Genomic DNA, 26,946 nt, shown 5'->3' with positions numbered 1-26,946 from the left:
TCCATTTGCTGTCCTGTGTTACTCAGGGCGCCTCCAAAGGCCTCTGAGCCCGTCACTGACTAGAACGCGTCCTCCTCTCAGGGACAAGGGTCTTTGGGGTGTCATGAGGGGAGGAGCAGAGTAGGTTTTACCCGTTGCTCTACATCCCACGCTCCAGCCCTCATCGATGGGTAGGTTAAGGTTGCTTTGGAGCCGCTACTCAGCGTCAGGCTGAGGTGCGCTGCAGAGCTCGCAGTCACAGGTCACTGCCCTTGTCCTTGTCGGGCCTTTGCTAAGCAGCTTCCTGCCACTCCGGGGAACCATGGGGAGTTTGGATGCAGACAAACCCAACAGCATATATATATTTTAGATTTGTGCCTTTAAATCAAATTACTGCATCCCCTCAGCCTTAAGTCAGAACCTCAGTCGTCCGGAGATCCCTGGCCGCTTGAACACAGCTCTTTCTCCTTTGTTTGGTTCGTCGGTTGGTTTGGGGCTTGTGGTTTTGAGATTGGGAATTTGGGGTGCCTGTAGCAGAGGCTTCTTCTGAGCAAGCACAGTCATCACATCCAGGCCTGCAAAGCTTTGGTTTAGAAATGTAAAGGAGCTAACAATTCATATGGAAACAATTCCCCCTGGCCTTCTTCCCCGGACTGAAGGAAATGTCTCTGGTGTATGGTTAAATACTTGCGAGATGGGACCTGCAGATAGCTTGGTGGATTATCGCGAAGCATAGAAAAGTCTCATGTTTTCAGCTGTCTATCCTATTTTAAGGTTCCCGGTGCCCCTCAGTATTCTGAGTTTACCAGATTAGCCCTAATCTAATATTTAGTTCCTTAATGTTTGCAACCCCTGGCTGGCCTGGGATCCCAGCCTTTGTTGCCTATCTCTGCTAGCATCTCTGCATGCATAAGGCGGCCGTCATTAGGCTGCACTAGGCCTCGGAGGAGCAGAACACATTGAGGACGATCCCTCTGGGTCGGTCATAAAGACAGACTGAAGGGTCAAACAGAATGCCTCACGCCTCTGTTTGTCTAAAACTTCAAACGTATCCAGAAATGAGTGGATTTCCAAGAGGGCTGAGGTTCTTCTCCAGAGTTTCCTTCGCTGTCAATGGAAGTTGAACTGTAGGGTTAGAGACACTCAAGAGAGTCTGTGTCAGAGTCATCGAGTTGGAGTCTGGGTGAAGCCAGCGCACTGCTGTGTTATTTGGCTCTTTCCAGCCTGGGCTAGGTGCCCATTTCTGAAACAACCTTCTACGTCCCTGAGTCAGCGACACCAACCTAAAATGGCTGCCAGGAGCCTGCTGTTGCAGCCATAGCTGGCAGTGAGGCCCCGACAGGAGAACAGGAAGACCCTCTGTATTTCCATGGGACCCTCCTTGGCGGAGTGTGTCACACTGCCCAGAGTTCTTCACTGCTCTGAGGAATGAATGTGAACTTTCCCAGCAGGGGGTTCTTAGTTTACAGCAGCCTCCCTCCATGTCATCCTGGGGAAACTAAGGCAGAAGGAAGGCACCTGAGTTTGCAGAACTCCTGAACAGGTCGAGAGCGCCCAGTGCTGGCGTTTTGGTGAGAGCACCTGACACACCATCCGTTTACTTTCCTTTGCCGTCACACAGTGTGTATTTTAGATGTTATTTTTCTTACTGCCTACACTTTTTATATTACAAAGGCCTTTATTTATGATCCTCCTGTGACAGATGACTTGAGTTTTATGGACTTTTCTTTAGAAAAATACAGATAATGTTTATGAAGATAACACAGAAACCTGAGCAAATGGCTTATAATGTAATGTGTATGATGTACTGTTAAGACTTTGTATGTACACGGATAGTGACTAAACTCTTAGAGTGGCCATATTGTGTGCGACTTCAGCCTTCCCTTAACACTGTCAGTAAATGATTTTTACTGTGAGAAAGAACATTTGATACAAATGCACCTTGTCCTGCCTCTTGGACTCTTCAGCTTCCAGCTCCCTGGACCCACATGTCTAACTGTTGCTGGGGAAGGCATGTGTGTCTGGGCTCCACTGAAACTTTTATTCTGGTGGTGAACGCTTTAAAGTGAAATTCTTTTCTCCACGACTATAGCTACATTAAATTAGGCTCTAAAAGGAGACTTGTCCTCACACACTATGACCTGCCAGAGGCTAGCAGAGGATTGGGTGAGATGTTTCAAGGGAAGTAGTGTCGGACTTCAGGAACTGGGAGGAGCCTCACTCACACTGTAGAGCCAGATTGACCTCCTTGGGCTCCAGAACAGCTCGTGGCATCTCAGAACATGCCAAGTGTCTGGAGGCAGAGCAGGCAAAGGTCTGGAGGGAGGGTTCCTTATGAAGTGATTTCTGTAGCAACGCCAGCTGCAGTGTGATCCTGTCCGTCGGTAAAGTGTCTTTCCTGGCCACTCTGGCTCTCCTACCTTCCCAGAAGCCTCACTGGTTACTTTGAAGGCTAGACTTGAGTACAAAAGCCGTGTCTTAGATACTGTGTGCTTTCTAATCCACTCCCTGGGCGGTGAGCATGTGTGAAGCAGAATGAGGGGAGCGGGGGCTGCCAGAGCAGCCAGCAGCAGGGCTTATGTAAGCGGAGGCTCTGCCTTGGAGATGTGGGACCTCCCATTCCTGTGCCTTCCTTTCTTCCCCTTGAACATGGTGCACTGGAGTTTGGGGGAGGCTGAGGTGTGGAGGGAGGGATCAGAGCAGACTGACTGATGCTGCATGTGTCATACCTGTCAGGGACCTCTACAAGCCTTCAGTCCTGGCGTGCCCGGGAAGCTGCTCTTGCTAGCTTTTGATGCAGCATGTAGCACAGCACTGTCTGGGCTGAGGGGACCCCATGGAAGTAATGTGCCAAGACCCTTGATGAGGCTGAGGATTGCCAGGAGCAAGTCCCGAAGTGCCTCTGTTGTCCCAAGAGTGTTAGAGTGGACAGAGAGATCGGGGGATGGGGAAGAAGAGATGGTTGGCTTCCTTGAAAAAAGCTCTGTGGAGATGGAAGGAGAAATGTGGGGGTGGGGGTGGGGTGTTGGGTGCTCACTTCCGCAAAATTACCCAGCGTCTTAGGCCTGCAGCACAGAGCCAGGTGAGTTGTTCATTCATTGGTCAGTTTATCCAGCGTGGTTTTATTCAACAACGTTTGCCAAGTTGTGCAGAGCAGTGAGCATGTAGTAGAGAACTAGAAAGACATGACCCAGCTGGAGTTACAGGTAGTTGTAAGATGCCCAGGTGCGTAGTGTTAGGCCTGTCCTCCACCCCTCACTCATGCAGGTTCAGTCTGCCCCGTACAGCTTGAGTGCCTGGGAGGTCACTTACTGTAAGGTGTTACAGACATAACTGTAGCCTTCGAAGGCTCTGATTTTCTATCCAGCGACTTCTTACGTCTCTTACTTTCTGCAGGAGTTGGTTTTCTGTGTTGGTTTCAAGACACCTGGGCCCCTTGGCCCTAGTCAGGCAACATGTACAAGGTTCTCATGGTACCCACTGTTCAAGGCCAGGGGTTAGAGCCCAGTGAGGATTAATTCTTACCTTGACCACAGTGGCACACATGGCTGCCCTTCGCAGAGCTGGGTTAGTTAGGATTTGATTGAAGCTCTGCAAACCCTGGCTCAGATCGGAGTTCAAACTCAGCCCAGTAAAACACTTTAATGCCAATGATGACAAGCACCGACGTGAAAACAGGCCCTTTAGGGACGTACATGCAGTGGTTCAGTCCCTCTGCTATCTCTGCTCTCCAGTAATGATGATTTCAAGTCTACATCTCTTTAAAGATGGTTAGTTCCTGTGGGAGCATTCCAACAAAGAGGTGCATTGGTGACTTCAGAATCTCAATGAGATGAAGAAAAATTATTTGTATGGCAAAAAAATCTCAGCTGTATTAGCTAGATCGATTAAAGAAAAATGAGTCAAGGATTATTTGCAATACCGATGTGTTTCTCTTATTTTATTTTTAATTATGTAGGGGTGTGGTGCACGTGAGTGCAGGTGCTTGAGGAGACCAGAGACATTCGATCCCCTTGGAGCTGGAGTTACAGGTAGTTGTAAGATGCCCAGCGTCCTGAGAATGGAACTCAGATCCTCTGCAGGAGTGATTTGCCTTAACTGCCGAGCTATCTCTGTAGCCCCCAGATGTAGTTCTTGTTCTCTCTTTTTTAAATGTATATGAATACTCGCATGCATGTATATATGTGTACCTCATGTGTGCCTAGTGCCCATGAAGACTAAGGGCATCAGATCCCCTAGAATTAAAGTTATGGGTGATTGTGAGCCTCCATGTGGATGCTAGGATCTGAACCCAGGTCCTCTGTAAGAGCAGCAGTACTCTTAACCACCAAATCATCTCTCCAGCTCCCTTAATGTGTTTCTTGAAGCACATGGAGGAATCTACTCTAAAGTTATATTGCAAGTTCTCCTTGTGCTTGTGTTACTGTGGGAGAGACCTATGTTAAACATGTAAATAAGATCGTTTCAGATGGAGGCTGGGAGGTGGGAGACAGTGTTGATAGTGGATTGAGAGAGGTCAGGAATGGCACCCTTTCAACCAAGCTCTGAAATACAAAACAGTCACAGCCACATGAAGACCTGGAGTTAAGTGTTACAGACTCAGGGAGCAGTGCTGAGCCCCTAAAATGGAATAGACTTGGTGTTTGGAGGTATCACTAAGCACATAAGCAGAGCACTGTTCAAGGGGCTAGGAGATGTAAAGTTGAGCTTCTACTGGAAGTCCAGAGAGTATCTTAGAAAGGTCACTGGTGACTATTCTAACCCATCAGCAGAAGAAAACTGTCCTTAAAATGTGTGTTTTACTTAGGGCTGGAGCGCTGGGTTTCTTCCCTTTCATACTTCTGCACTGGGTGACATGGATGTTGGTAAAATGAACTATCATTTATGGACGTGCTTTGGAAATTCTGAAGCGCAATTCTCGGACTGGCAAACACCGTTGTGAAAGTGTTTAAAATGACCAGGGGTGTTGTCTCCTCTGTGTAAAGCATCACCTAAACTGTGGACTAGTGGACTCATAGCCATTCAGAGAAGCACGTTGCCCTGAGGACTCCATTGCTATGGTCTTCATCTCATAGAGGAGCATTCCACTGTCTAGACCCACAACCCCCAAGGAGAGAACCCCTTCTGGCTGCCCTGCTGGCACATGCATCCCAGGGGCAAAGGTGAGGCTTCCTGAGGCTGTGATTCCCAGGATGTCTCCTCTTCAGGGCCACACTAGCTAAATGGAAATTAGGAAACTATCCAGGGCAAGAAGCTAATAAATAAGAAGTGACAGGCATCACATATTAAGGGATTATTGTGCATAGTGGCTGTTCTGCAAGATACATGATGCAGGGTGAGAGGGTCTAATAATCCCCCTGAAGTGTGCGCCTGATGAGCTGATGATACGGAGGGAAAGTGGTTTGGCTGGGAGAGCAAATGAGAAGATTGACATCCTATACATGGCCATTCCAGAACCTTCACTGTGGGTCTGTGGGATGTTCCTCAGAGCTTTCCCACCACCATCGGTTTCTCATTGTAGTCCCTGGCTCTGATGTCTGGAAAAGATAAAGGAACCTGTCTGTGGTTTGTTTGATGGTATTGGGAATTCGGAGGCAGAATCGGGTTTCTCAGCTAGTGTGGGTTAGGAGTGCCCTCATTGAGCTCCTGTGGGCTTCTGTCACAGGAAGTTACTGCAGGGCTGCCACAGTTGTGTACCCAAGGCAGGCAGGCATCGTTTCCAGATCTTTGTACTGAATTATTCCAACAGCAGTTGCCCAGTCTGTAAGTGTGGCACAAATTAATGGAGAAAAATAGTGACTTGTGTACAGTTGGCGCTTCTGTTCCTATTAGGATCAGAAAGAGCAATTGGATGAAGCTCACTTCTGGAAAGAAGGAAAAAGCATATGTTACTTATTGTTTGGGGTGAATGTTTTTATGAGAAAGGGGGATACCACGTCGTTAATAACTCTGGCACGCCACACCAATTCTGGTCGGTCTGATAGATTAAACATGAGCCCTCTCTCATTATGCCGGCAGCCGCGCGGCTTCAGCTCCCATCCCAGCCCGATATGTATTCCGTGCACAGTCGGGCCTCGGAGTTGACATCTTCTTCTAAAATTGTTTGGCTGTAATAAATAGAAAACTTTCAGCACTGCTGTACAGCGTCGCTGGTTGGCATCATTTCCTACCCCCTTTTAATTATTCCTGACACTGTGGAGAAACATCTAATATAAATCTGTAATGTGCGCTGATGACAAACTACACGGTTGAAGGGCCATGTAATTTCTCCACAATTAATTAAAGTGCGTGGAGGTTCCCCCTCTTTCTTTCTTTCCTTTTTTTTTTCTCCCCCAGCAGCCAGATGCCACTGACTGGCTCAAATAACACTGCTGTCAACTGTAAAAAATTAAGATCCAAACCGTAAGAAAGGTTCTTAGATAAAGAAACCAGATGCCAGGTTATTTGTGATACCGCCGCATACATCTTGATGTAGGCCACCATTGTTCAACATCTGTACCTCTACAGCTTTAATTACGCACTTAACTCGGCAAGCCTGTCAGCAGTTGATTTCCACAAGTGCCGGCACTTTGGTAAATCTTTTTATTAAAAAATTGAATGGTGCCAATCAGCCTAGGGAAGAGAGACAGACACTGGAAGCCCCTGTGTGCAGGGAGGCGGCTGCCTGTTTGTGCCAGCAGCGTGCTGGTGTTTACGGCACACGTGTGTGGTCACTGGCAGAGGAGAAAATGTTCTGCTACCAGTTCGGGCTGATCTGCCACCTGGAATTGATCAAAAGCAAATTAATTTTCATTTCCAATTAGGAATACAATTAAGTCCAAAGTGGTGAGGGGGGAAATGGTAATGTTTACATACAGCTCCTGTGGTGGGAGGACTGGAGGAAATACTTGTCCTCATATCTTTCTGTGTAATTCATTAGTGTTAAAGTGGCGATTGCAGCTTCCCATCTTGGAATGGCCCCTCCCCCTCCCATAGAGCTTAGGAGACGAGAAGGGGAGGGCAGGTTAGGTCCGGAGCTCCTAGCCAAGCCTTCACAGTCTTTGCCCTGCTGTTCTGAGGGCTTTCCCGGGATCCACCGGGGATGGTGGTGTGGGTGTTTTAGTGAAGAGCCCGCATTGGGAATCGGGACTTTAGCCTTTCGTCTGCTGCCTTTCCTGTGTCAAAGCATTACCTGGCAAAAGAGACCTGCCTCCCTGTCTGGCCCGTGATCAGAGATGCTGAGCGATTGTGTGACTCCATCTGATGGTTGAATGCTGGAAACGGGATCCCAGCCCTCTTCACTTGACTCTTTTCCACCTTTCAATTGCTGCCTTTTGTTGGAGTCTGAGGACAGCTGGCCCAGTATGTTTATTACCAGGGGTGGTAAATATAGTGAGCTTTGACCCAGATTTTCAGGAAAATTGATTGTTTGGCAATTTTGAGTCTAAGAACACAGATAGAGATTCAAGAGTGATATGGCAGCCTCTCCGTATCCGTCACTCCACCTCCACCCAAGCAGCCTTAAGCAAGCTCTCCTGCCGAGACTGTCCTTACCACCCATCTCACAGACCGGCCTCTTTGGAAAAGCAGAGTGGATGATAAACATTTCATCATCTGAATAACAATGAAGATAACCTCCCATAATAGCTCATGTCTTCCCAGAGTCCTCCAGGTGATGGATGGAGAAGAGAAGCGTCTGGGTCGTAGGAGCAGCTGCTTCACTTGAGGAACATCCAGCCGTGTCCGTGTGGAGGCACCATCTCCACTGCTCCAGGCCGTATTTTACCTCAGACAGCCCCCGCCTTCCTTTTCCCAATGCAGGGGTTTACATTTCCTCCCTGCATGGCATTTGTGCTTTAAAAGAAGATTTTATTACTTGTGCAGCAATGGAATTTCTCTTTACTAGACAGTTGGCATGACCGCAGCCTGAAACCACAGTGGCGCTGTTAACACGCCGGGGTCAGCTTTCCCTTTAAAGCTGTTCTTTTCTTTTCTTTATTTTCTTAAAGGGGGAGACGGGTAAGCACCAACAAATCAGCACAACTATTAACTTTCTGATTTATTTGCTACAGAGAGCAAAAAAAAGTTAATGGGAAGTGGCGGAGAAACCAGAACAGACGGCATGAAGACCTTCCCATCCCATCTTTCCAGCTGCAATCACACCACAAGCAGTTGGTTATCTGAACATAGACATCTTCAGTTTCCTGATTGCATGATAGAAATGGGATTTCTTTTCCCCCTAAAAAACGAAAAAGGGTTATCCATCCGAGGCATTTCTCAGTGCCTCGGGTCCAACAGTGGCCTCCATTTCTTGGCCCCAGTGGGAGAAATCCATGGTGCTAACACTATGTGGGTAGAAGAGAAAGTTCCTTCACTTGCCCCTTGGGCATTTGGTAGCAGGCAGGACTCCCACCCTCATAAAGTGACACTGAGGGGAATTAATCTGGTATTAACTGGACTTTTAATGGCTGCATTGCCAACATACCATATGGCTTTCTAAACGTGTTAGGGTTGGAAGTTCCTAAGGTTTTGAGACTGGATCCAACAGTTTAGGGTGCTTGTCCTGGCTAGGCACTGGCCACTCTGCAGTGGACTCTCCCTTCCCACAGCCTTGTGGGCCCTGCGATCTGAAGTTTACTTGTCATCCGAATGCAGTTGGTCCCAGCTCTGCTTCTCGCTCCCCTGGATTTCTGAAGATGTTTTTCTGACACAGAATTCTTGGCTTTCACTTGTGATTACGTCACTTGGGCATCCAAAGTGCCCATGATCTCAAAAGCAGACCTCATTTTCAAATCACCCTGTATATCGATACCTCATTTTATTTAACATGGTGTTTTAAAATTATATTTAAAAGACAGTTCCTTTGGTCTCATGTGCCCTTGGCTGGGAAACAAAGGAAGCCTCTTTTAAGAGGTGTTTTACATTTTATGACTACTGAGAGAGAACATAGTTCTTTAATAGGTATGTATGTAAGAGTTCCACATTACAGGGTTTCAGAGATTAGAAGCTTTGGAACAAGGTTGTTTGATAACATCTCTGAAGGGCAGAGGAGGGAATGTAAACCTCAGAGCTTCAGATGCCAAGACAGAACACTCCCGGAGCTGTGGGCAGCGGAAGCTTTTCTAAGATCATTTTATTCCAGCAATAGTAGCATTCTGCCCTGACGTCGGGTGCGGGGTGTGCAGGATGGATCCCCTCGTCGTCTTCTTCATGGTTATGGGCATGTAATATGTTCTTCATTGAGCCAGGCAATTGACAGAGACGCCAGTGCGTTTAAGACTTGTGTCTACTGGAAAGGAGACTTGCATTCCTGCCAGAAATGGATGCTTTACTGTGTCCACCACTATCACACATCTTGATTTTTTTTATCCGACTCTTAAAACAATAATATCAAACAACTCCAGGGGAAAAAAGTTAAATGTTTCCATATGAAGAGCTGATTAAATTTGTATGGTTTTCTTTTCAGTAAAAATTGATATGTGATGAAACGCAGCACAGCTGCGTGTCTGGTTGGGGTTGGTACTCCTGAGGCCTCTGAACTCTGCCAATCCAAGGGCCAGGCCTGGCCATTGCCATCCAGTAGCCTGGGCCTAATATGCCCATTCCTAGGCACTGAGCACGGAGTCCGTGGCCTCTGGCTTGAACCATCTCTCTTAATGCACACCATTCTCCTGGGTCATTCTTGTGTCCCTTAGAGGGCAGATGAGTCCACACAGAGTCTTGTGGTTTATGGTGGGCAAGCCTGGCTGGGCTTAGGGGAGAGATTTGTCATAGGGGAGCTAATGTCTTGGCTTGTGTGTCTGCAAAAGTTCCGGTGCCTGGCTTTCGCTGCGTGTGATGCTGCGCTCGGTGTTATTTTGTCTGTGTGCTGTTCCTGCTTCTGTGAGTCCCCTTTCAGTCAGACTGTCCTCTGGGTCACCAAGAGATGGTCGTAGCAGGTGCCCCTCCATGTCCATCCCCCATGGGGAAATGAAGGCCATGTAGCGTTCCCAGTACACCTGCTCACTTGCCTTGTTTCTAACCAGGGAGCGAGTGTGATGCTGCCAGGGTGGAGGTGGTTGAGCTGTGTATAAGCCCTTGAGCTAGGACCAGGGGTTCCTGGAGGGATACTGTGGTAGGGTAGCAACTGGATATATACTCTATGACAAAACCAGAGAATGTCCTTCACCTACGGGAAAGGCTGTTCACCAGACAATATGATCTGAACATCAACTCGGAGTCAGGGAACAAGTGAGTGAGGAGAGCCAGGCATATCACTTCTGTTCTTACTCGCCTTCACATGTGACCATGAAGAGGAAAGTGTCTCCTGGAGATGGGTGTGGATGTACAGGCTTGACTGTGTTTTCCCAGAATTCAGAGCAAGGAAGAGATGTTTTGCTGCTGCCACAAGTGGCCAAAGGTGACAGTGGATTTTTTTGTTCAGCAGATTTTTCTTAGAGATGAAATCATACTGCCACTTTTTTTTTGCTTAAAACTCATGTCCATCTTTCCTCACCCACACCAGAGTCAAGGGTCTATCCAGGCTGAAGCCCAGCTTCCTCCTCTGCTCATCCAGTACTCTTGCAACTGGACTCTGAGGTGGACTAGTGTATATCCTATTCCTATTCCAGACTATTCCTGTCTCTAGGATAGGCAGGCATCTCCATTTCTGTGTGCAAAAAAAACTCATTTTTAAACTGGTGTGGTAGCACACCTCTGTAATTCCAGTGCTCTGGGGGCTGAAGCAGGATGAGTATAAGTTTAAGGCTATCCTGGGCTACACAGGCTATCCTGGGCTATATAGTTCATCCTGGGTTACATATCAAAAATGAATGAGAGGGAGAGAGAACTGGCAAGTTAGTTCCCCTCTCCCAGTTTCCGAAGATCTCCTGCCAGGTCTTGGAGGACGTTAACTTGATTCTTTAGTCCATAGCCTTGGTTCCTCAGCCCACAATGCCCTGAGCACTACCCTGACACACATACAGTATAGATGCCTTTCTCCAGGGAGGTCAGAGCCTGAGAAAATGAGTAGGTGATGCTCCCTTCAGGACTCCTCAAGTAGATTCCTTGGGTAGCAATGGTAAAGGGCTCCCCACTTGGGAACTTCAATTTTGTGACAGAGAAAAACAGATAAATTTGACTCAGCATTTGTTAGGCTCCAGGAAAGTGGTCTGTGCCACACAGCTATTGCAGATCTGTATTCATCAAGCCGAGTGTTTGCCGTGGGTTCCCTTACACCGCCCCCCCCCCCACCACCGCCCCAATCACTACACCTTGGAGAGACAGTCGGCAAACACAGCCCTTTCCTCAGAAGATTTCTCTTCAATTAAAATTTTACACATACCAAATAAATAAGGGCACTTTTGAAATGTAAATTCGTCATTTTCATAGGCAACTTGCACCAGCTCCATCTACCTAGAGACCATTTCTCCTTCAGCACAAAGCGGTATGTATGCTCCTGCTTCCCTTCAGTGTGGTTCAGCCCAGGGTCCCCAATACACTTAGATCCTGGTGTGGTTTTCTTTTCTTTTCCCTTAAACACTTTCTGCAGTTTAGTTATTTGTTGTAATTATCAAGTTCATTTTTCTCTAATAGATGTGATTAAGTATATTTAGCACTGTGTAATGAGTTTTCTGCCTGGTTGCATCTTAGCTAATAAGGAATTCCTTAGCGGCATCACTGACAGCTGCCGCTGGTCCCAGGTCCGTGCTGCCGCAAGAGACCCCTTCCATGAACTGCTAGCATTAGAGAAATTAACTCCATTACACTAACCATAAAATTGAGGCTGAAATTTGATTACTAATAGATCCTCAGTTCAGCTGGAAACTACAGCAGCAGGGAAGGAAGGTGAGATGCCGGCCGGTGTCCATGTTTTCCTCTGTGCGAGTGTTCAGATGTTTCCAGCCATACCTCCAGTTTCTTGCCTAGACAGAAAGGAGAGATGAATGTCGAGCTGATGGGCTCAGACCTGTGCAATGATTGGGCAAGTGTGAGACCGGAAGTCTTTGTTACTGCTTCGAGAATGGTACCTAGCAGCTTGTGTCTCCGTCTTTACTGAGCAATGACACCTCTCTGTGTGTTTTTGGCCGTGGAAACTGTGCCATTGTCGCTGGCAGTCCAGGTTTGTAAGGCTAAAGTGCTGGGGACAATTAGTAATTGGTGACTGGCTGCTATGATGTATAGTTGCTTAGCAACGGTCCCTGAATTAAGTCTCTGGAAGGGGCATACAGGAAGAGACAAGACAGGAAGATGAAATAGGTACCCTTTCAATGTGTAGGTGTCTCCATAATGAAAACAGAGTGAGAGATATTTGTAATCATAGAAATGGTTGAGTGGGAAAATGGGGCTAAAGGAAAGAAAGGGCAGAATGCAGTTCCTCTCTTGCTAAATAAAATCAGGGTAAGTGGCAATTGAGTAATCCACTGATAGAAGGGCACTTGGCTTTCCTTTGACACTTTGCTGTGATTCCAGTGCAGACAGAACCCAGGGACCATTCTTTACCCAAAAGGCAGCATGGAAATTTGTGGGAGGAAGAGATGAAGAATGAAATCTCTAGAATAAGATTCATTTGGCTTCTGTCTGTACCCAAGGACTAGGTAGGATTCACTGCACAGCAGGATCCAGCTGGGTCTAGCCTTGCCTTGGTTGCCGGATGGAATGGGTGCTTTCCAATGCTGATGCCCCGTCCCACTCTACTTGAAGTCCAGAAAGATCTTGAAGAGGCCAAGAGCAGCATATTCATTTCATCAGACTTGGCTGAGGTTAGAGGCCCTCGGCAGACTGAGCTCTCACCCTGAACTACATGATTTAGTGAACTGGATTTGCCTCTGGAAGGCCAGATGAGCAGAAGCAAGTGGGAAAGCAGAAAAGCCCTTGATGCCGCTGCCGAGCCTTGTTAAGGGGTTGCCTTATCTACAGCAGCTCTGCCCAGAGGTCTGGAAAGGGCCAGGGGCTCATTACTGAGAGTGAGGGCTGTTTTGCAATTAGTGTTGAAACACTGAGATAAAGACAGGATATATAGGAATTAAAAACAGATAACGTAAACACTAACAAAGAGTCTTAATCCCTCTGGTTGAGTGTTTTGCATGTTCACCTCTGATCAGAATTCTTAATAATATTGAGTGTGCTGCAACTCAATAAAGATTCCCAGGGAAGGAACAAGTCGATTCTTGGATTTAAAAAACCACAACAAGGAAAAACAGACACAGAAAACCTTACCCTCATGTATTTCTATTACTTCCAAAATAAAAATCAAATACATTATATTACACAGAGGGGTTCATTTCACCTGGTTCTGATCACCTCTGGTCATAATTCACTCCCCCGTCTTCTAGTGATTAGAAAGAGATCTTCAGGGCTCAGAAAGCCGATTCTCTGTCTCTGTCCATGACTTGTTTTTTACTGAAGGAATGCAGGTATTTTGATCTAAAGTCATTCCTGTGCAATTGAGAAAAGCTTGGCTTTCCTGGCCTGAAGTTCTAACCGCGGAGAGAGTGGATAAGCATCTCTGGTTCCTGCCCAGTATCTACAGTGTCCACCCTCGCTGGCAACAGTGTGGTGGCCGTCAGGACAGTGTGTACCTCTGCACTGAAAAGAGACCAAAGTGACAGTGCGGAATCACATCATAGTCTGACAGGTAACCAGTGATTCAAGTTGAAATGTTCCGAGCTAAGGGTGTTCTGTGCACCCACATGCCCCCTCCCTCCTCACCCTCAGTCAGTATCGCACTCCCAGTCCAGCTGTTTTAATACCCAGCTTCCCTGTTAGGCTTTGAGTGCTGTGAGAGCAGGGCCGGTATGTAACTTGGTAACTAAGTTTTCTTTCTTTTTGTTTTTTCTTTTTCTTGTTGCTATAGTAAAATACCCTGATGAAAGCACCTTCAGGGGGAAAGGATTTATTCTGGCTCACAGTTCTGGGGTCCAGTCGGTCAGGGTAGGGGATCAAGGCAGCAGATTTGGAGCAGCTGGTCACACGGCATGTGTAGTCAGGAAGCAGAGAAACAAAGACTGCGTTGCTGGGCTCCACTTCTTCTTTTTATCCAGTCCAGTATCCCATCCCAGGAAATTCCGCCACCAATAATGGTGGGTCTTTCCACCTAATCAGGATAACCCCACAGACATGCCCAGAGGCCGTCTCCCAAGTGATTATAGGTCTCATTAAGTGAATAATTGAGAATAACCATCACACTTGATTTTATTCTTTCTTTCTTTTTTAAAAAATAAGTCTAGCCTTGAACTCACAGAGATGCACTTGCCTCTGCCTCCTAAGTGCTGGGACTGAAGGCGTGTGCCGCCGCCACCGCTGGGCTACATACCTGCCTTCCACTGACTGGTGCCCTGGTACACTCAGCATGGGTGTGTTACACAGAAGGCACCCGGTAATATAGGCTGGATAGAACTGTTAGGACTTGGCAGTGGTAGCCTTCCCAAGATGGCCTCTGATGACCCCCCATTCCCCGATACTCACAGCCTGTATAAGTCACTCCCTTTTAACGTGAGCCAGATTAGTGAGTCACTTCCAGTAAATCATAAAAGGTAGTGTGCTCACTTGCCAACACTCTGTGCCTGGACCAGTCACTGTAGGGAAAGTTGGTTACCATTTTGTGACATCCCTAGCTCATACTGTGATCGCATGCTTGGCCGAGACGTTTAACCAGAAGCATCCAGGCCCCAAATTCACATGAAAGCTGCCAGATAATAATCACTGTTGATTTAAGCTACTACTTGCAGGGGTGTGGGGATCCGGTAATGTACACACTCACCAGTTAGAGCATGCACCAACTCATTCACATATTCATTTATTCACTCATTACTTATTGACTGCCAACCAGGGACTGTGCTAGGTGCTGAGTATTCTGTGACAAAGCAAGATTCGTGCCTTCAAGGAGCTTCTAATCTGAGATGGAGATGACAGAGTGCACAGACAGGTCCACAGGTCCATGCAGGTACAGTGGGTCTTCACAGAGGCAACCTAGAATGCCAGGAGTCGTCACATTGACAAGGTGGTCTCATGGAAGCGCACCTTCACCCCTGTCTCCTCCGCAGCACGTCCTCCTCCACTGTTCTGTGAGAGGCTTAGCTTTCAGTTCTAACACTGCTCCATCCCTGTTGTATGCATTCCTGGACAAGCTGAAAGACTACCACAGCAGAGAGAGCACTTGAAGACATTCTCCACCCTTGGTCATGAGACTCTAGTGCTGAACTTGACTTAGATTGAATGACTCTTGCCAGTCTGTTGGTTTTCTTTACTCTCCCCTGGTCTGGCCTTCCTATCCAATTTCCTAAGGGGTCTCTTGATAGAATAAAGCAGTTTATTTTTGAAAGGACGTGGGTAGGGCTGTAGCTTAGTGGTAGAGAGCTCCCCAAGACCCCCTAGTATTGCAAAATAGATACATGAGTGAACAAAAAAGTAGATTGATCAATTTATTACTAAAATAATAAAAGGAAATAAATAGGATTATCTTGGCTTTGTTGTTGTTTTGTTTTAAGGCAGGGTCTCATGTAGCTCAGGCTAGCCTCAAACCTGCTGCATAGCTAATGATGACTTTTAATTCTTCATCTCCCTAACCCAACCTCCTACCAAGCCTGGCCCACTCTGGTGGAAGCTACATCCATCTATAGAATATATCTAAGGAATACCATGCAGATAGAGACACCAGGCAACAAGCCTTAATCCATGAATGGTCATCAGATCACAATGCTAAAAACCCACTTCCTTAGTGACTTTTGGTGCTGATCCTTTACTGGACCCATTTTCAGGGCCTGGCTCCCTATAAACGGAGGCTTCCCTGCCCATGAACCATGTGTGTGGCTAAGAGCCTGAAGATGGGCTGTAAAAGGCAGCTTTTCTGGCCCCGCATTCTCCATCCTCAGAGGAGTAGAGCCCAGACACAGAACCAGGCACCAGACAGAATCAGTAATACAGCGAAGATGAGTGGGCTCCCATGGCCTCCTGGGACGTAGAAAAAGGACAGGTCCTTTTCCCCTCTGCTACAGGCCACAGTAGGAAAGCACTCCATTGTGGCAGCGTCCTCCGCAGGGTGCCTGTTGGAAGTGGACAGAGGGGACAGTTTAAGAGAGACATCCAGGAGTATGTGACTCTCCTCCATCCCCTGTGCATAACCGTGGACAACAATGGACAGATTGGTTGTGTTTGGGGCCTTTCTGTGTTCCTTAAAAGGAAGTCTTCCTTCGTACACTGCCACTGCGTGGAGTTCTGTTGTGGAGGTGGTTGTTTAAATAGGAGAATGTGTGAGATGAGGCGGCATAAAAGATGGGCTTGTTTTATATATGGGATATTGCCTGTCCTTCAGATCTATGTGCCTCGCTTATGGGATGAACCAAGTAGGAGAGATAAACTAATATTTTGTATAAGCTCAGCCAGACAATACAGATGATAAAGATGTTTCATCTTCTTATGCATGCAGAAAATATGAAAAATCGTAGTTTACACATATTTGCTCAATTCAAGTGTAAAATTGGGCCCCTCGATTGCCCTGGGCCACAGTGGCTGCGTTAAGGAAGCTCGATTTACCTTGCAGCCGAGTGAAAAATGATCAGAATATTAGACTCATCTAGCCCACATTAAGGAGCCATTGCATTTCCCGACAATTTTATGCTATCTCAATATGAAAACAGAGCAATTTCAACTCATATCAGGTTATGATCGGCAATTACAGTTGCATAATTCACCTAGTCGGCTCTTTGCAGGGCCTTTATTTTCCCTCTTGGTGACATTCCTGAGAAAGTGCCTGATAAAAATGTCATATATCATCCCGGCTTTAGAACTCGTGAGGGGGTAATCTGCCATGCCTTGCTGAGCCCATATTCATCACTGGAGTTTTGACTTGGAGGGGTCATGGCACTCATAATTTCCTGTTTGATATTGTCCTCTCCAGCTCTGACAAGGGCTGTAAATGCTCGGTTGTAGGCGGTGGTTAAGCTCTGTGCCAGTGGGGCTCATCAGCAGCAATAACTGAGCATTACTGTGGCTTGTGCTGTAGTTGGCCGTTTCGAAGATAATTAGATTTGATGTCAACATTTCTTTATCACCTGCATCCTTTGTGCATCTGTGTGTCAAGTTGTTATTTCCGGATTTATTAGCACCCTCAGAGCTACTCTCTATCTGTCAGCCTGTGTGCTGTTTGTGTTGACAGTTGTAAAGTTAATTACTGGTACTAATGAGCAGGGGCTTTTGGTGGACATGGCGTTTTGGACATTTAAAACTGTAATTAGTGTTTTTCCTTGTGTAGTGCTTCAGTACAAAAAAAAAATGTTCTCCTATTCCATTTTGACATTCTGTGTGCAGTCAACTTATCTTTTATTCAAAGGCTCCAAAAACTCAGTTCTGTTTCTTTTTAAAATAGACTTCCTTTCCATTGTATCTCCATGAATAATTTCTTTTGTTCCCGGCTTCTCCTCCAGCTTGATAATGTGGCGGTTTCTTATGCCTTGAGAATTAAGGATTGCGATGACCAAGTGGTCAGAATCAAGCGGGGTGATTGCTGGCCCCAGCCCAGCCAGGGCACTACAAGTTTCCCCTTTGAGTCTTTGCCCATCTCACTCTGGGTTCAGCAGAAAGAATAAGCTAGTGGAGAGGACCCAACAAAATGAAAAGGATAATAAATAGTCCTCCAGGAGACTTGTCCCAGTAGAATAGTGATAGCTACATTTTTTTTTTCTTTTGTGGCGGTAACTCAAAGCCAGTAATCGTAGCAGCTCTTTCTACCGATGACCCTGATTAATCCTCACACAGCTCGGTGCTATTATCTCCATTTCACAGATGGGAAAACTAAGGTTTAGAAAGGCAAGGAACTTGAGCAAGATCTAAAGTGGAGAGGCTGTGCTAGGACTCCCATCCAATCACAATCACGGTGCTCAGAGCTTTACCCACTCTTCCTTAGATACAAAGTATGCTTTCAGGAAAATTAGCAGACTCCAGGGGAGTGCATTCTGGAACAACAAAGAGCAATCACTTAGCATCAGGCTTGCTCATTTGTATTTCCCTCCCAGTTGCAGAGGGACGCTGGTTTCAGTGTTGCGGCAATTATCTCTGGCATGTTCTTTACGGAGGTATTTGTTTGGTCTATTGCGGCTGCAAAGCACCGCTCCCTTGCTGCCCCTCATATTTACTTTCTATTCATCATTATCTGCCATTTTGCTAAATAACTATCCTTCGCAGACATAAATCATCTATAAAAATACTCTGGCTCAGAGAGAATTTCACCCTGGCACTGTGGTGATGAGATAACCATTTTCATCTCTGGTGGAAGCATTGAGATTTATTGGCTTTCGATGGGCAACAGCCCAGGCATCACTCTCTGCTGCACAGACTCCCACTTGCATTTATTCTGATTGCATTTAGCCATTCAAAATGGAGCTCTCGGAATCCCTGGAGGGTCCCTCCCCAGCCTGGGTGGGGTATTATTACTTTATATTAGATAAGGGAAGGACACACAAAGAAACATGCGGTGATTCGGATGATTTTTTATTTCCGTTTAGCAGTGATGACAGAATGTCATAGTGAAATGACTTCAAAAGTCATTTTTCCCCACTGCCCTGGTTCTGCAGCCTTGTCCCTCGAGGGCTCTTCCATTGTACGGCGTTATTAATTCTGCTAACTTTCAGACTTCATTGCTGACAACAGGCCTCTTGGCTTTCGCAGCCTATTACATTAAATTTCCCATCAAACCATGTCAGCCTCTGAGGTCACAGATTTCGAGAGAAGCTTTAGATATTTTGCCATCTGACTTCACGGGCAGGTGTTTTCTAAATTGCTTTTAGGTTTGTTTTTCCAGTGTCAGAAATCAGCTTGAACCTATTTTAAAAAACTCAAGACCGGGAGTACTCATCGGGGTAAGAACAAAGCTTGAGTTTGGGGCACGCCTGAACTGCAAGTATGTTTGTGAGTGTGCACCTGCACACAGGCTCTTGTGTTTCACTTGACCTTCCCAAGGGGAAGCCAAGCCTTCCAACCCACCTCCATCCCAGCCCCACCTGGCACATGGTGTCTTGTTGAGTTCCTGTTTTCCGAAGGCTTAGTGAAGCCCCAGATACAATGTGTCTGCCCTGCTCAGCCCCACTGCCCTTGACTGGGGGGCTGGGCTGGGGGAGGTCTTGGAAACTATTGAGAGGCATGAGAGAGAGAGTCGTGCTGGACAAGCCTGGGAAATGCCTGGGTACCTGGCCCGGGCCCAGCAGCTCCTAACTGCGGCTTCCTCACCTGGTGGCAGCACACAGTTGCAGGCTTTTCCCTGAGGTGTTAGTTTTGCGTGCTGTTGTGGAATTAAAATAAAGGAAAAGCAAAAAACCTTCCTTCTAAGCAACATGGCCACAGGCACCCACGTCGGCTGTCAAAATTACATTTTGAAGGAAGGCCACGGAGGAAAATTGAACTAGGCCTCCATTTAAAAACAGAAAAGAAATGAGATGTTATTTTTGAAGCAGTCAACTCATAACAATGATTACAAATCATTTGGCGAACCCAAGTGCTCTTGAATCTTATTCATTATTAGTTCCAGTTGGTATTTCTTTTCCCAGAATGACAACGCTAAACATCTCAGCTTGCCGCTTGAGTTCAGACTTACAGGCTTAGAAGTTCCCAGCCCTCCGTCCCTTCACTGTGTAGCACATGTGGGGGGCGGGAAGGGAATCGAAGAGGAAGGATCTCCCTTCCACAGTGCCAAGCATCCAGACATGTCAGGGACACACCCAAGAGAGAAGGACAAGAGCTCGGCTCCTCACAAAAAGCCTGCGGTTCCCTCTGGCCCGCCCCCTCTCCCTTTCTGCTTGGTCCACTGGTGAACAACGCTGCTCTCAGCCGCTGCACCCATCCTTAGCCAGCTCTACCTGCAGGAGGGGATGTGAGCCCAGCCATAGCCAGAGAAGGATGAGCGAGGCGAGGCAGTGTCGCTGTTTCCATCTGCTAGCAGCCATAAGGAGAGAGAATCATTTGTGGCACTCTGGGGACAGTTTTGTCACCCTGACAGTAATGCTGTTATGCGCTGGCTTGACACACAGGATGAATCCATAAAGACAGATAAGTAACTGTGAAAGTGGCCGGGGATCAGGCTGAGTGCCACCACTCACCTGCAGTGACAAATAGATAGTCATGAAGGATTGGAAATCCTGCCCAACATGGAGATCTGTCAGCACGGAGATGGACTGCCACCCTGGTAACACGGGCAGCTCCAGTGAAGTGGGCGTGCTCGCTCGCGCTCTCTCTCTCTCTCTCTCTCTCTCTCTCTCTCTCTCTCTCTCTCTCTCTCTCTCTCTCACACACACACACACACACACACACACACACACACACACACACACACACACACTCACACGCACACACACACGCCCCTGGGCTGTTTGAAGAGTTTAGCTCCAGAGCCTGGGGGTGGCTTTGTTGATGTGGAGAGAGGAGAGCATTTCAAGGCTGTGTCGTGTCTCTGTTCCTCGCCGTGCAACTGTGGGTGCTGCTCTGTTTATTGGTACGTTCTGTATATTGGTTAAGAAGTGCTGCCTGGTTTCCGTTTTCCCTGGGATTTTTCTCACACCAATAGGGGTCCCCATCTGCAAATCAAATGAGCTGGGTTATGATGACAAACAGTATTACTGCCAAGTTGCTGGCATTGGCAGTGGCAGGTAAAGGGCAGGCAGAAGCAGGGAGCCTCCAGTCTGTCTTCCTGCTGGGAAGGTTGGCCGTACCGATTGGGACTCTGCTTTGCTTCAACGAGAGAAATTCAGAGGGAATCAGTGCTGGACCTCCTATTTCCCACTCAGGCTGCACAGATAAAAAGCACTTTTTACAGTTTTGGAGTCGCTGGTGTTAGGCAGAATATACCATCTTTATTTTAGCTATTATGGAGTCATGACTATCTGGCAGTGTACTAGGATCTTACTGGAGAGCTGTGAACCAGATCTGAAGTAAAAAGTAAAGCTCGGGGTAAGAGTAAAGCCTCACTCAGTTCTCCACAGGGGTTCACACACAGGACCAGGGACTAGAACAGCTCCTTAGAGTTTTTGCTCCCCTCTCATTAGAAAAAGTATTTTGACTCCAGAGCAAGCATAATTGTGTTTGAATCCAAAAGCTTCAAGTAGGTCGGGCCTGGGTCTTGCATCAGGTGGGAAGGATGTGAAAATGGACAGAGGATGAGTCCAGCATCAGCTCTACAGCAGCCATCAGGAACATGGTGGGGTAGAGTCCCAAGACCTGTCAAGTCCTTGTTCTGACTGCTTTTAAGGTAATGTTTGATTTTCTGTTTTATTTTTGGGCCTCACACATGCTATGCCCAGCATTCTACCACTAAGCTAGATTCCCAGACCGGGGTTTTGATAAGTTGTGCAGCCTGGTCTTATACTTGGGATCTTCCTGAGTGGCTGGAGTTATGGGTCTATGCTACCAGGCCCTGCTAAGGTCTTATTTGGGGGGAAAATACAGTAATGAGCTTGCCTTTTACCAGGTGAGTCCCCTCCTCCCCCTCCCACTTCACCCTCACATCTGCCACCTGCCCTTATCATGGAAATGCCCTTAACTTTGGGCCTATGTGCCTAGCTTAGCTTGGAGCCTGAACACAGGCTGCTTGCCCGACGGGAGCACAGTCTCTCCTGGAAGGTGACATGGAGCTGCCCTTGCTGTTCCTGTCACCTCTGTGCTGGGTCCCCAATGCTGCGTCTTCCTGATGTGTCTAACGAGCTGTGAGCCAGGTATTTCTTTAGAAACCCCCAGCCTCTTTCTTTTTGGTTTATTGTTTGGTGGTTTTTTTTTTCTTTTGGAGGCTGAGAATATTTTAAAGTGATTCTGCTGCAATGAAAGCATTATTTGTTTGACCCTGAGTTCTTGGTGTGACTTGTTTTGACCCTATCATTCTAGCTGTGATTTAAAGTCTGAATTTCAAGAAGCCTTATTAACAATGTCAATTTGTGCACCAGAATGGTAAATGTTCCCATGAACTTTGACTCCTGAAGGAAACTCTATTCTAAAAGAATAAAAGATTTTCCTGATAAATATGTTCCTCATTTTGGGCTAATACTTTCAGTGTGAGTGTGGGGCTGGGAAGGGCTCCACCATTCCCTGACCTCACTTGCTCCCATATACTGGGAGCATTTTACAGGCCTCAGCATTAGAGTTTTATTTTGCCAAGAACACTTTCAAAATGGGTTATAAATCTCCGGGTGCCCAGCTGATTAAATAAGCCTCAACATGAATTAAAAAGAGGGTCAGCCACTTGCCACCAGGGGCGATAGGTAAGGCTGTCAGGTGACCATCAGGTGTGTTTTTATTAACTCAGGAGCTAAGGTCGCATTGCTTCTTGGGCTGCTGTGAGGAAATGGGAGTAAGAAGCCATTCCTTGGCTGTGCATTTCCTCAGATTCAAAAGGCCTGTCCCAGGGGTTTTTGCCCCTCTTGCCTGTTCTCCTTGATCATTGTGAGTCACCAAGGCAAGGATACCGACAGGGCTGCCAGGCTGTGCTGGCACCAGCCCCAGGCACTCCCCATCTCCTCTGGCTGCTGCTCTTTTGTGCACCTGCCCACTTGGTAGTGAACACTGAGGACCAGTATGTGTCAACGGAGTGTTAAGGGTTGCCAGGTTCTTCCTTCTTAGCCCCAGTCTCAACGTCTCAGTGAGAATGCTTTGAAGGAGGCATTTCTTGTAGACAGTTTAACTGACCTTGGGGCTGGCTCTTTAATCCTCTCCAGGTGAATCTACTCGTGGAGGAAACTGCACTATATTTAGTGCCTTTCCAAGAATAGGAAAATTGTTTCAGAGAAAGATAGACATTTTCAAAATGATGTTTTGCCCTTTCTTGGGGGTCACAGCATTGTACCTGTTCTGATGTGAGCATGAAGTGTCCCCCACTCCCATAGACTCCTGTGTTGAATGCTTAGTGTCTGGTTTTGTGGAGCTGTGTTTGGCAGGTTCTGGAAACTATTATGTGGGATCTAGGCAGAGGAAGTAGGTCACTGGGGACTGGCCTTTGGACATTGTACTTGATGCCCAGTACCTTTTCTGTGCCCTGTGCTTCCTGTTGACCATGAGGTGAAGAGCCACCACCTCTACACATCACAACCACAGTGATATTTTCACAAGCTCAGGGTGCCAAGCAGCCTTGCACCAGACATTCTGAAACTATGAGCCAGTGTGGACCCTCTCTTCTTTGCTTCTCTTGGGTATTTTGGACACAGCTGCTCAAAAGTAGTTTCTATATTTCCTGTGTACACTTGAGATTACTTCTATGCTCCAAGTCCTTGCCCTCTGGTCTGAATGACTTCGAGGACTTTTGGAAGCTGCCAGGAGGCCAGTTAGAGGGTAAAGCCCTTGTGAGTTGGCTGGCTGCTTATGCACAGCATTCCTCTTGATCCTCACAGCACAGTGAGATGGGCAGGGCAGCCCCACTTTCCCAGGGGGAAGCTAGGGCCTGGAGTGTCACCTGTAGTGAGTGCTTGGGTTGGAACTCACCGTAGAATTTGTACTGTCCCAGAAAATATCTGTCAGCATTATTTCTCTGGATCTTTAACGGCAGTCCCCAGCCAGCGTAGATGGCCAGGTAATAATGTCTCCATTTGCACATTGGAACCCTGAAATTCAGAGAGGCTAAGTGTCTGTTGGGGAGACACAGCAGCTGATGAGTGACACAGCTGAGACTGCATCCCAGATCTTCTGACTCTTAGACCACACCCTTTCCATTACACTAGGATTAACTCCACCATCGTGGAAATCTTGAGAACAAAGCGCATCTTAAGTCTCCATATAGCTTCGCTCCTAATATGACTCCAAATTCCCATGTCAATCACGCTGCAGTTCCCTGGGGGAGATGTGCGGCGGCTAAGCTTCCCTTTGCAGACTGCTCAGACCCGGCCAAGGAGGGCGTTGCTCTGCACCTAGTGCTAGTGCACTCTCGCAGCTAGTCAATGTAGATGGTGATGAGATTCTGGACCTGGGTTCTGGCATTGGCTGCCTTGTGCTGACTCATGCCCTGCAGAGTGTACCGGCTGGCAGGAAGAGTCAGAGGATGGGTGGAGGAAGAGCATCAGGTGTAGCTAAGAGCCAGCACAAAGTATCCCCATCAGTGGAACAGGGAGCAAGTGCATGAGCATGCCTCCCAGCAAGCACTGAAGGCAGAGACTTCCCCCTCTCCCTGCAGCAGAGCTTGGATCACAGGGGAAGTTGCTGCACAGCCCAGTGCGCCGCACTCGCAAAGGTCAGGCTTTAATTACATGCGCAGTTAAATGGAAATACTGTAGAGAGGTCACGCTCATATTTCTTTGGCCTTCATTAATGTTATTGCTCCGTCACTTTCTCTCTCCTTGGGTTTTTAAATGAAAGCTCCTGTAGTACATTTTAAAGGATTATTTGTTTGTAATTGTCTTTCACTTCTGGAAGGGGAGGTTAGATTTTTGACGTTGGGGTTAGTTTTGAGGGGGAAAGCTAGTAGATAAAAATAAACTTTGCCAATGTAGTCCTTGCTAATTTTATTTCAAACCTTGTGCTTTTTATAGTCTTACCTACTAATGCTTTTGATTAAAACACAAGCAAAAGCAGCCAACATGAACAGGTTGAATGCCACATCTGTGCAGAAGATAGCAGCTCACTTATTTATGGCTCAAAGAAATGGAGCCTAAATTAAGCGAGCTATTGCTGGAGAGTGGATAAGCGGCCATTATGAATTATCCTTAATTATAGCGATTTCCTAAACTAATAAACCTGCTAAGTCTTTATTGCAAAGGTTAGTTTACGCAGTGCATATAAAATCCGCATGTGCTCCGCATCAGCCACCAGCTGTCTGACAGTGTGCTGCTATCCCAGTGAGTGCTCACATAAATTTTATGTTGGTTATATTAACAGTCAGTCCATATCACTACCCACAGATGCCAGTAGACATAAAAACTGCTCTCTGGTGAGCCTAAATATCCCTAGAAGCTAGTTGTGTCTAATGTTCCATGTAGTATTTGTACGTGAAAGCAGCAGATTGGAGGGTTATTTACAGATGAATATTTCAATCCAGTTAGTTCATAGAGGCTACTTAGCCTTCTTTGCTGGCTTATTTGTATGCTAAATAATTCACCAAAGGTTCTTGTTTACTCTCTAAAGTAGTTTCTATGAAATGTAAACAGGGAGCCAACTTTGGGTGTTCAAAAGGCTAAGCAGCTGTGTGTTTAAATGCAGGTCAGAGCAGCACATGCTGCCTTGCCCACGGGCTGTCACTCACGCCTACGCATTCCTCCGTTTTGTTTTGTTTTGTTTTGTCCTTTTTTATTTTATTTTCTCTTCTTACAGGCAGGGCTAGAGCTTGCTGCTTTCCTAGGCATTTTTGACTGGCCATCTTTTTTTCTAAATGTTTCTTTCTTAGTACCTGGCTGCGTGTTACTTTGAGCCTCAGGATTGGCCCCAGCAGGGAAGAGCACAGCCTTGGCTTTGAGCCGCAGCCCCTGAGTCCTCTGCACTACGGAGGATAGGTCAGTCCTCTATGAAATGCCCTTGTTTCTCTCTTTTACCCTCTCTCCCACGATTTTGTTTTTCCTGATAAATTTCTAAATCTCGAGATCGGCAAGGACACCAAGCAGGGCCTTTCTTTGTTCCTTGAAAGCCTGGAATTAGTCTAACCTCTGCCACCCAGGACACAGTGGCAAAGTCGCGCTGAAAAGATGCAGCCTTTGGTGGCATCAGAACAGATGTGAAACCAGGGCTAGCAGGGGTCACTGGTTCCTAGCCAGGTATTATTTAGTGGTTCCTGTGGCCCAGTATATGTGTGAAAAATTCCTGGGTGCAAATGTTCATGAGCCTCGTTGCTTACCACCAAAGAGATTGGAAAACAGCCTCCTTCGTTTGCAGCCAGGCGCTGCCGAGATCATGAGAGAGTTCAATAGCAGTGCTAACTTTTTATTTAATAATATTGATTTTATCATTTGACTACTTACAATTGGGATTGGTCGGCTGATAGTTATTTGACCTCCCTTTGTGCGTGGCTGTGGAGTGCTTCGTTAAAGCTATCGACATCTCTCTCTCCCACTCTCCTTCCAGCAGGCCATCTCCGCAAACAATATTGAGATGCAGTAACTGTTCCCTGCCATCGATTGATTTCAGATTGTGTTCATCACACCCTTCCCGGGGCCAGGCAGAGAGCAGCGGCCCAGTCTTGTAAACCCTTGCCTGCTGCAGGCGAAAGCAGCTCACCATCTTTCAAGCAAGAATATCTACCGTGTGCAGTCCCTGCAAAATTACCCAGGAAAATGAAAGCTTTTTTTTTTTTTTTTTTTTTTGGCCACGATTATTTTTATGCATACATCACTAAACTTATCTCTTTGGTACTATGTTGGGCTTTTTCTGTAAGTTTTTGTTGTTGTTGTTGTTTTAAGGAAGGCTAGATCTGTGTCCCTCAGCTGGGAGGAAGAACTCTGATTACATTTTAATCTTGTAGGATTCGGGGTTTGGCACACTCAGCCAGACCCAGGGCCTCTTTGACCTTCAGTACTCAACCAGCTGGGGCCCTTCTCAACACCTGGGCCTAAGAAAGTTCCGTGTTTTGCCTCTGTGGAGTCAGATGAGATTGTCGGGTGTTTAAAAGAACCGGGCATTTAACGCTTAGCTCTGTGACCGTAATCTGGACGTCTGGTTGTGGGAAGGGGGTGGCATAGAGTTGGGGTGAGCTTGCTTATTGAGAACACCATCACACACGAACGGTGCTGGAAATTGGATTTTCATAGGCGGAGACAGCAGACGACCTGCACTCATTGACTCTGTTTACTGACAGAGATGTTTCTGTGCCTGTTTTACAATGAGGAAACAGATCCCTGCTCACCAGCATTATTTTTGGAAATGGGAGGATGAGCAAGGCTGGAGCAGCAGAAGATCCCCGTCCACCGGAATGGATGCATTAGCCAAGGTGGAAATTGACTCAGTGGCCATGCTAATCTCCACCCCGAGGGACACGGAGCGGACACGGCTCCTGTCACCACGCACCTGCCAGTTTTCATTTGGGGAATCTGGTGGGGACTGCACCAGCCTTTGCCACCACCACAA

The 26,946-nt window shown here is 46.9% G+C and overlaps 1 protein-coding gene and 1 long non-coding RNA gene across 2 annotated transcripts in view; one reads left to right on the top strand and one right to left on the bottom strand.

Moving 5' to 3' along the window:
* The window catches only part of Fto (FTO alpha-ketoglutarate dependent dioxygenase), a 366,039-nt gene that overhangs the window by 301,400 nt on the left and 37,693 nt on the right, over window positions 1-26,946 (top strand). The gene's annotated exons all lie outside the window — the stretch shown is intronic.
* On the bottom strand, window positions 15,347-26,109 carry LOC128103417 (uncharacterized). The gene is made up of 2 exons (XR_008215689.1): window positions 20,025-26,109; window positions 15,347-15,980 (listed from the first exon to the last, which is right to left on the bottom strand). It is a non-coding gene; the product is annotated as an uncharacterized LOC128103417 (long non-coding RNA).

This window comes from Peromyscus californicus, unplaced genomic scaffold (assembly GCF_007827085.1).
Source record: "Peromyscus californicus insignis strain IS unplaced genomic scaffold, ASM782708v3 Scaffold_8__1_contigs__length_139910024, whole genome shotgun sequence".
Taxonomy (NCBI): Eukaryota; Metazoa; Chordata; class Mammalia; order Rodentia; family Cricetidae; genus Peromyscus; species Peromyscus californicus.
The sequence above is the reverse complement of the archived record's forward strand: the minus strand, read 5'-3'. Positions and strand labels throughout refer to the sequence as shown.